This window comes from Toxorhynchites rutilus, chromosome 2, assembly GCF_029784135.1.
Source record: "Toxorhynchites rutilus septentrionalis strain SRP chromosome 2, ASM2978413v1, whole genome shotgun sequence".
Classification (NCBI taxonomy): domain Eukaryota; kingdom Metazoa; phylum Arthropoda; class Insecta; order Diptera; family Culicidae; genus Toxorhynchites; species Toxorhynchites rutilus.
Window position 1 is genome coordinate 25,749,489 of NC_073745.1, and position 10,070 is coordinate 25,759,558.

At 34.2% G+C, this 10,070-nt stretch overlaps 1 protein-coding gene across 1 annotated transcript in view; it reads left to right on the forward strand.

Moving 5' to 3' along the window:
• The window catches only part of LOC129767568 (synaptogyrin), a 46,435-nt gene that overhangs the window by 18,569 nt on the left and 17,796 nt on the right, over positions 1-10,070 (forward strand). The window lies entirely within an intron of this gene.

A 10,070-nucleotide genomic window follows, 5' to 3' on the forward strand; every position in this document is an offset into this window, starting at 1 on the left:
CTTTTGAAAAGGGCGTATCGATTATAGTAAAAGAAATCTTTGATAATTTATATCTCAAAAACTATGAGTCGTACCGAAATAGTGTCTTAGAAAGAGTTATAGAGTATTGAAGGTTGAATATGGAAAAAATGTACACCAAAAAAATAAAATTAGTACTCTTTTATTATTTACAAAATAAAAATTCAATTTGCAATGTCCAAAATACACATTTTTTTTTTAATTTTTTTTTAATTTTTTCATACAAAATAGAAGTCATGCAGAAAAATTAAAAAATGGGCCCAAGATGGTAAAACTATTTTTGACAAACTTTGTGGAACATCGAATTTTTAGGAATTTTCGAAACTTCGAATTTTTGTATGTTAACAATCATTTTTAGCCACAAATTATGAATCCTGATGTGATTTGAAACAAAAAAGGTTCTTATCAATCTCCTTCTAAATATAGCCATTCTCGAGATATTTAAAAAAATATTTGTAATTTATTGTCTTTTTAATAGTAAATCGGCCCTTTAAAGATGTTTGTCGTGTTATACCATCATGTTCATAAGATTTTATGAATTCGCTTATAATTTCCAACAACTTTTCAAATACATCGTTTTACCATAACATGTTTAGGAGTTACGTTACGAAACATTCGAAGACATGTGGTTTAATACAAAACGTAGCGAAACTAAAAAATCTTTTTTATTTTAATACAAACTTCAATCAAACAGAAAAACATGTTGGAAATTATAAGAAAATTCATAAAATTTCATTAACATGACGGCATAACACGACAAACATATGAAAAGAGATAATTTACTATAAAAAAGACAATAAATTAGAAATATTTTTTAAATATCTCGAGAATGGTTGCATTTAGAAGGAGATTGATAATAACCTTTTTCGTTTCAAATCACATCAGAATTCGTAATTTGTGGCTAAGAATGATTGCTAACATACAAAAATTCGAAGTTTCGAAAATTCAAAAAAATTCGATGTTCCACAAAGTTCGTCAAAAATAGTTTTACCATCTTGGGCCCATTTTTTAAATTTTCGGCATGACTTCTATTTGGTATGAAAAAAATAAAAAAAAATTAAAAAATATGTATATGGATATTGCAAATTGAATTTTTATTTTGTAAATAAAAAAAAAGAGTACTAATTTTTTTCTCAGTGTATATTTTTTTCATATTCAACCTTCAATACTCTATAACTCTTTCTAAGACACTATTCCGGTACGACTCACAGTTTTTGAGATATAAATTATCAAAGATTTCTCTTACTCAAATCGATACGCCCTTTTCAAAAGTTACGCTTGAGCTAAAAAATTCCTAATTGCTGTGGAAAACTCATATTTCCTCTAACCCAAACGGAATACACACTTTCGGTCGAATCAAAAATACTCATGTTTTGTCATTTGTCGATTTCATTTGGAATTACTTATAGTATAGACCCAAAATAAAAAAAATACAATGTCACAATCATTCTGTGGTATCCTGAATTAGAGTGTAGCTCTGGTTTTATTGGAAACAAAGAGAGCTCTGACGGATGCGTGCTAAAAGATAGAAGTTGTTGGATGTGTGAGGTGGTTTGCATGGAAGATGTGTCCGGTGTTTACGGAATATCACATTGGCGATCCTGCCATGAAAAAGTTGCGCAGGAAGAAAGTGGTGTGTTTTAGGAAGTGATTTGTTTTAGGTGTTTATTTTTGCGCCGGTAAGTGAATAGCAGTCAAATAATGTTGACAAGATAACATTCGATATCCTTGGAAGTGCTGCTAGTAATGCAGAAAAAAAATAACTTCGATTCGCTCAAGCTATATGTTTTAGTTGAGTTAAAATCTCATGAAAATAAGACCAAGAAAAGAAATGTAAATATTAATTATTAATAAATTTAATCTTATGAACTGAGCGGTTGAGTTGGATGCAATGCCAGATTTTTGTTAAGTTGCAATATTGAATCGGGTTCAGCCCAAGGCCAATATTTTGGATGAATTTGCCCTGAGTTCAGCTCAAAGCCAAATCATTGCAAATGAAACAGTTGAGTCGGGTTAAGCCCAAGGCTAGCTGGCCTTAAACAGATTAAATTTTGAGTCGAGTTCAGCTCAAGGCCAAGAACATTGTATATGTAACAGTTGAGTTGGATTTAGCTCAAGGCCAGCTAGTAAACGTATTGAATTTTGAGTCGAGTTCAGCTCAAGGCCAAAATCATTGTTTATGAAACAGTTGTGTCAGGTTGAGCCCAAGGCAATCATACATTGATTCACAATCGACTTACTATTTGGAATACAACTTCTGCTTGAATGGCGTTAACGTTCCCTATGGAACTTTTGCCGTCTCAACGTATGCATTAACTAGCGTCTTTTATTAATACTTAGTTGAGATTTCTTAAGCCAAATAACGCGCCTTGAAGGTACTCCGAGGGGCAAGCTCTAGTATACGCGTGACCGGAGTGCAAGTCGAAGGAAATTTCTTTGACGAAGAAATCCCTCGGTCGGAACGGGAATCGAACCCGACCACCCGGCATGATAATGTGAGACGCTAACTACTCGGCCACGGGTGCACCAAGGAATACAACTAATGTTGGAATACAACTAATGTGAATAAACATCGAGGACTAAATTTCCAAAAGCCGAAGGACATCTGGTTCATAGAGAGGATTATGCAGAGAAAATTACAGTCAGCACTAAAATTAGTAGAAATGAACTGTAAGAAAGCTATAATATAGTATCTAGCTGTATTTACGCCTCTATCACATTTGTCAAGGAAACATTAGAATGCATGGAGCTGTAAAGCTATCGTCATGGAATCTGCCATTGACATGTAGTTAAAATATAAAAAAAATTCAAATTGTACAAAAACATAAGACGAATGGAAAACAAATATTAGCTATGTATATATTAATGAACATTGTTTTTCGACTCTCCAGTCACCACATCTCCATTTATATTTAGTTTTTAGTATCTCCGGAGGAAGAGGAATCTTGACTAACAGAGTTAATGAACTTTGGTGCAACGAAATATACTACGGCGACTCATGCTTTTAGATGTGGAAGCGAAAGGGTGATTGTTTACTTAAAGCGTGAAGAAGAGAGGTTAATCACAAGCGTATGAATTCCTGCATTCTCTTAATAGTTTAAGTGCTATTCAGCTGATACTAGTACTGCATTCAAAGTTAAACGTTCTGCGTATAGAAAAATGAAACGTTTACAATGTAAAGTATCGTATTGACTAGAGTTGACAAACCTTACTTACGGTATACTTTCAAAACAGCTGCAGAGTGGTTTGACAAGTTGACTCACCTTAGAATATACTTCTAAGACCCTTGGATTAGATTACATTCCATCACAGCAGTGCTGAAAACTGAGGATTTTTTTACACATTTACATTTTTTACTCAAAATTAAATATGTTTTGACGTGGGACTACGTCTAACCGGAATATATGGAGGGTAAAATGAAAACCTGAACACAGAACATGCAGGAAAAAATGCAAGATTTTGAATGCCTATAACTCGAACATATCTCACTGGATCGGAAAGATGTTAGCATCAGTTGATAGGGAATAGTTCTACGCATCTATCGCAACTAACAAAATGTTATTTTTCATTAGATAAACAATTGAATAACTGTAAAATATTAGGCGTTATCTAAACGCCCTAACTGCCTCGTCTTGATTGGCTCGATTTACGATTTCCCTAACACAGCCATCAAAACCAAGCAGCCTTGGGGGAATCGGCATTGCAAATACATGAAAGTAGGGGGACTTTTGTTCTCAACGAAAAATGTTCCCTAACACAGACTTCAAACCCAAGCAGCGATGGAGAAATCGGCATTGCAAACACATGAAAGTAGGGGGAGCTTTTGTTCCCACCGAAATGTGTTCTGGAGGAAATCGGCATTTCAAATTCGGCAAGTCGGAGGTATTTTTGTTCATACTGAAATGTGTTTCCCTAACACAGACTTCAAATCCATGGAGCGTGGGGAAATCGGCATTGCGAATTCATACAAGTCGGGGGTATTTCTGTTCCGATTGAAATGTGTTTCCCTAACACAGACTTCAAAACCAATGTTTCTGGGGAAATCGGCTCTGCAAATAAATGCAAACTGCGAGTACTTTTGCAGACTGGAATATGTCTTTCCTAACACGACCTTCTAAACTTAGGAACCTGGGAAAATCGTGCAGACACTAGAAGCGAATGAACTTTCCAGTTTCAAGCAAATTCGCGATTTGAGAAGTACGTACACTTGAGAGATGTAAAATTCAGAGGGAAATGTAAAATAAAATAATCGTTTGATAGTTCTTCCGTATATATATTTTGTCCTAGGCATCATACCAAACGTAAAAGGTATGACATTAAATTTACTTGTAACGAAGAACATAATCTATCACAATGCATGATTGACCTTACATGGCAATATACAATCTTTTTACTCACAAAGCATTGAATTCAATTGAATTTGGAAACTGTTTCATTCAATCAAGAATTTAAACGAATGATTGCTAACCTAAGGTAGTCCCACGTCAACCTTGCGGTTGTATCATAGATATAACCCACCCATTTTTTTATTTCTTTTTTGAGTTATAATTTTTTAAAGTTAACCGATAGTTCTGAATATTAATTTCTTCCCCTTTTTCCTATTCTCAAAAATTCATAACATTTGAACTGCTAGAGCGGTTCAGATGATCGATACATCAAATTAAAGCCTAGAATTTTTTGGAAAAATATTGCACTTGCGAAAAAAATTTATTTTGTTTTCGTGATTAATAATTGTATCTGTTTTTTTGACGTAGAACTACGTCTTTCAGGAAGAGTGCCAAATCAGAAAACAGGTCACGTTTTTATGAAATAAAGTTAACGTTAATAACTATTTTCACTGTGAACGAATTCTCATGATTTGCATGCCAATCGAATCGGGAAGATTTGTTTAATATGCATTACAATTCGCTAATCTCTAAACGGTTTAAATTCATGAAAACTGGAAGAACATCCTTTTTTCCCATACATTTGCTCTGCCGATTTGTGTGCTAACCCTACCCGTATTTCGAATGCTTATAACTCGAACTTTTCTTAACAGATAAGAAAGATGTTTGCATCAATTGATAGGAAATATTTCTACGCGTCTATCACAATTAATAAAATGTTATTTTTCATGAGATGAACAATTGAATAACTGTAAAATGTCAAGCGTTATCTAAACGCCCTAACTGCCAAGTTTTGATTGACCCGATCTACGGTTTCCCCAAAACAGACTTCAAAATCGATGTACCTGTGGAAATCCGGTATTCGGGGGGTATTTTTGTTCCCACCGAGCTGTCTTTCCCTAACACGGACTTAAAAATCAATGTGCCTGGGGGAATCCGCTCTGTCAAAACATGCAAGTCGGGGGTATTTTTTTCCGCTGAGCTGTGCTTCCCTAATACGGACTTCAAAATTAATGTGCCTAGGGGAATCCGCTTTGCGAATACTTGCAAGTTGGGGGAATATTTTGGTGTTGAGTACTTTTGTACTTGTTTGTCGTTGTGCAGACCGGAATATGTTTCCCTAAAACGTACTTTTAAACTGAGAAGCCTGGGAAAATCGTCATTTCAGATACTAGAGGCGAATGAACTTTCGCGGTTCGAGAACTACGTAAACATGAGAAGTGCAATAATTTCAGAGGAAAATGTAAAATACAATGATCGTTTGACGATTCTTCCGTTCACATATTTTTGTAGTCCTAGGCATCATATCAAACGTAAAAGGACGTTCATCAAATTTATTTGTAACGAAGAACATAATCTATTACAATAATTTAGATGCATTCTGGAATAATATTCGAAGTGGTAAACAAGTGGATTGCATAATGTGATTGCGTAGTTCTACGTCGAAAATATGCGGTCGTGTCCTAGATACAACCCCTTACAATTTTTATAAATTAAAATTTTTTTTTTGCATGTGTGAAATTTTTGACTTAAATTAACTATGTCGGTTCAGTAGATCAAAAGTTATGAGTTTTTGAAAAACGTCATTTTTGGAAAAAAAAGGAGAAAAATGATTTTTTTGAACCATAGGTTAAATTTGAAAAATCATAATTTAAAAACGGAGAAGATATCATTTTTGGACATGTTATCTAAAAAATCCTCAACTTTAGAGAAAAAATATAAAAAAATATATAGGAGGTTGTGTCCAAGACACGACCGTGTTGTTGACGTAGAACTATGCTGTAGTTTAATTTAGGTCGCTTGACTATAACTGCGAATATTATTTTATAATGCTACGAAATTTTAAAAATAACCAATCTACCAGTTTGGTCGCCCAGAAATATTTTTTTCTTGTAGAATCATTTGACGATTATTTTTTGATGATTCATTCTTGTCGTCTCAGAACAATACATACTCGAGATAAATGCAGTTATCATCCTTAGTGGACAAAGTTTTGCTACTGACAAGCGAAACCAAATCACATACAAAATTCCAGAACGACATTTACTTTTTCGGTTACTAAATAAACGAAATAAACTCTTTCTGTCAATCTCAACAACCTCGAAAAGAATAGCACTGCTTCATCATTATCAAGTTTAACTGAAATGCAATCCTAGTTGAAGGGAGTTTTGCAACTGGCACGCGAACCCAAATAAATCAATAACTTATTATAACTTATTGAATAACTTGGTATTCCCAAATATTTTTTGGTGCACAACCTTAACACCTGTTTCAATCTTTCCTCCTTGTCGCAAAAGCGCAATACGTTAAAACGCACGCACGTACACACACAAATATCCATATATCGATTGCTTGAAGCAATTGGCGATCTAACGCAAAACGTAAACGATCGGTGAGACATCTGGATTTTGTTTTTGAACTAAGAAAATGATGCTAATGTAACCTAAAACTCAAAAACAAATCACGTATATTTTACTTCCAGGCTTTCCAAGGTAGTTCTCACATGCAGGAATCGTGCATTTTTCTACTTGTGTTTGATTGTGCTCTCGAATTTCCTTCTTTAATTCAACCATTGTCAACATTTTTATAGTTTTCACTATTGAAAGAGGTAAATAAATAACATGTTATATATAAAATTGCGCAGAATTAAATTTCTTACAAACTCATCGCAATCAAATAATCTTTTGTAATTTATGGAAAGAACTACAAAGCTTCCATAAGCTCACATGGCAAAATTTAAAACTTATATCTGTTTTGTGTTCTTCTCAACTCACCTCCACTCCTCACCATCCAGCTCGCTCAGCAACGATGTTGTTCAGTCGGTGTCCTCACGAAGAATGAAAGTTTGCCTCAGCGAGAACCACTGTTTTTACTCTAGGCAAATATTCCCTTTCGTTCTTCTTCTTTTCCTTTGTTCACGGAGACTTTAAGTCTTACGATTTCCCCTTCGTTGCTCGTTCATAAGTTGCTCGTTATTGACAGCTCTGTTCGGGAAAGCACACAAATGGACAGAACCAATGTACCAACGGTTATAGTTTTCAACAATTTTAATCCTTTACTGACCATGGGATTGTAATGTATATAGCATATCAAACAAATCTTAGGGAATTTCCGATTCGTTTGGTATGTAAATCGACAAAATCCGTTCGTGGCAAAAATAGTTATTAACGTTAAATTTATTTCATAAAAACGTGACCTGTTTTCTGATTTGGCACCCTTAATGAAATACGTAGTTCTACGTCGAAATAGCGCCCATCAATGAAAACAGTAAAGAACAATTATGATCAATAATTAAGAAAACAAAATTATTTTTTTTGGCAAGTATAATATTTTAAAAAAAACTAGCTTACTGGCCAATTTGATATGTCAATCATCTGAATCGGTTTAGTAGTTCAAAAGATATGAATTTTTGAAAAAAAATATTTTTGGAAAAAAGGTGAAAAACTAGAACCACCCTAAAATGGAATGGTATTTTTTAACGATAAGGAACAAAACTACCAATTTACACGAAAATCTGAGAACCCCTATGTCGGTTTGGCATGGAATATATATAATACTAAAAAATATAGTTTGGTGTTAGTTTCCCCTGCAACTAAAAAGCTGATTACTAGAAACTAATTGACGTTAACGTTTCATTACCATGTAAATTGTAAATTCTAGATACAATACCAACAAAGGGTATTTTAAAAAATAAAAATGGCTTTTTACGGGGTGTGTTCGAAACTAAAAAAAAGAAATTTATTCAGAAATCATATTTTTATGTTGTTTTTGAGGCGTACCTGAAATATTTAGTCGTATAATTAGTGTATCATTCAATTTATTCCGATGAGAATGCTTTGAAAAAATGGGTGGGTTATATCTATGATACAACCGCAAGTTTGACGTGGGACTACCTTAACATAGCAATCATTCGTTTGTATTGATTAAATTTTTGATTGAATGAAACAATTCCAGAATTCAATTGAATTCAATATATTTGCTTTGTGAGTAAAAATAATGTATGATTCCATATAAGGTCAATTCATGCATTGTGATAGATTATGTTCTTCGTTACAAATGACAGTCCCTTAACGTTTGGTATGATGCCTAGGACAAAATATGTGAACGGAAGAATTATCAACGATTATTTTATTTTACGTTTCCTTCTGAAGATTGCATCTCTCAAGTGTACGTATTCCTCGAACGGCGAAATTGCTTGATTTGATGAACTTCAGGCACTCAGTTTCGATTTTGACATGTACGTCGAACGCATATTGCTTAATCAAAAGGCGTTATCGCAGCAAATGGTTAACAATATTTTGCCTAATCATCAAATGGTATGCGTAGAAATTCAGTGAGCAGAAGATATGAAGGCATATCCTTCAATACAATCTTGAATTACCGAGCCAAAGCGTGGTGTTCGTACCCGCTTTTGTAATCCGTGTTAGGAAAACACTTTTCGGAGTGCAAAAAAAAACATGCGAGTGCAGAAGTACCCTCGGAAGACCATTTTAAGGAAACATACTCTAGTTTGCACAAAGGCAAGCGAGTATAAAAGTACTCGCAGTTTGCATTTATTTGCTGAGCTGATTTCCCCAGATATCTTGGTTTTGAAGTCTGTGTTAGGCAAACGCATTTCAGTCAGCACAAAAATGCACCCGACTTGCACGAATTTGCTCAGACACCTTGGTTCTAAAGTCTGTGTTGGGGAAACACATTTCGGTCGGAACAAAAATACCCCCGACTTTCATGTATTTGCAATGCCGATTTCCTCACGCTCCATGGATTTGAAGTCTGTGATAGGGAAACACATTTCAGTCGGAACAAAAATACCTCTGACTTTCATGTATTTGCATTGTCGATTTCCCCAAAGCTGCTCGGTTTTGATGGCTGTGTTAGGGAAACCGTAGATCGGGCCAATCAAAATGAGGCAGTTAGGGCGTTTAGCTAACGCTTAACATTTTACAGTTATTCAATTGTTCATCTAATGAAAAATAACATTTTATTAATTGCGATAGAAGCGTAGAAATATTCCCTATCAATTAATACAAACATCTTGTCGATCCAGTAAGAAATGTTTGAGTTATAAGCATTCGGAATCTTTCATTTTTTCCTGCTTGTTCTGTGTTTAGGTTTTCATTTTACCCCCCATATACTCCGGTTAGACGTAGTCCCACGTCAATATTTCAACTGATGCACTTACCACATTTTAATTTTTTTTATCCAATGTTCAGCTTCTATGGTGAAGCTTCATTCGTAAATGACACATTTGTCATCATTGGTGGAATACGACCATAAATGTTGTTATGAATAGCACAGCAAGTTATGATTACAATACATATGGGTTTATTTTGATAATGCATTATACATACACAAATAAAAATGCATTAAAATATTAGTCCACAGCGTTTCAGCGTCTATATGTATATTTTATTCAATTTTCAGTTCGTAATTTCTATCCCATTCGCCGTGTTTATCATGATAATGCTAACATTAATAACATTATATACGAACCTCCCACCTTATATATGATGTCTCCCACCCTTTTAGAGACATCTTAACATTATGTTCAATTTTTAGAGCGTAAACCATCTGTCAATTTTTACACTGTTTACATTTTCTTGCCACAAATCGTTGCCACTTTTTTCTCTCAAGTTCCACTTCTCTTCTCTGATTCTTTCTTATTAT